The sequence below is a fragment of the Sinocyclocheilus rhinocerous genome, unplaced genomic scaffold, assembly GCF_001515625.1.
Source record: "Sinocyclocheilus rhinocerous isolate Xijiao unplaced genomic scaffold, SAMN03320098_v1.1 scaffold13899, whole genome shotgun sequence".
NCBI classification, from domain to species: Eukaryota; Metazoa; Chordata; class Actinopteri; order Cypriniformes; family Cyprinidae; genus Sinocyclocheilus; species Sinocyclocheilus rhinocerous.
This window is the reverse complement of record NW_015656283.1, coordinates 1-210: the sequence shown is the minus strand read 5'-3', so window position 1 is coordinate 210 and position 210 is coordinate 1. Positions and strand designations below refer to the sequence as shown.

The 210-nt window shown below is 49.0% G+C and overlaps 1 long non-coding RNA gene across 1 annotated transcript in view; it reads left to right on the top strand.

Annotated features, from left to right (window-relative positions):
* LOC107719957 (uncharacterized) overlaps positions 1-161 on the top strand; it is a 733-nt gene extending 572 nt beyond the window's left edge. The window contains exon 2 of the long non-coding RNA XR_001637569.1: positions 48-161. This is a non-coding gene — a long non-coding RNA (uncharacterized LOC107719957). The remainder of the gene's footprint in view (positions 1-47) is intronic.
* Positions 162-210: the final 49 nt, after the last annotated feature.

The following is a 210-nucleotide window of genomic DNA, read 5'->3' as shown; positions in this document are numbered from 1 at the left end:
CATCCTGACTCAAGGTAGTGTTAGCAGACTTATCATCCTGACTGAAGGTGGCGTTAGCAGAATCATCATCCTGGCTCAAGGTGGCGTTAGCAGAATAATCATCCTGACTCAAGGTGGCGTTAGCAGAATCATCATCCTGGCTCAAGGTGGCGTTAGCAGAATCATCATCCTGGCTGAAGGTGGCGTTAGCAGAATCATCATCCTGGCTCA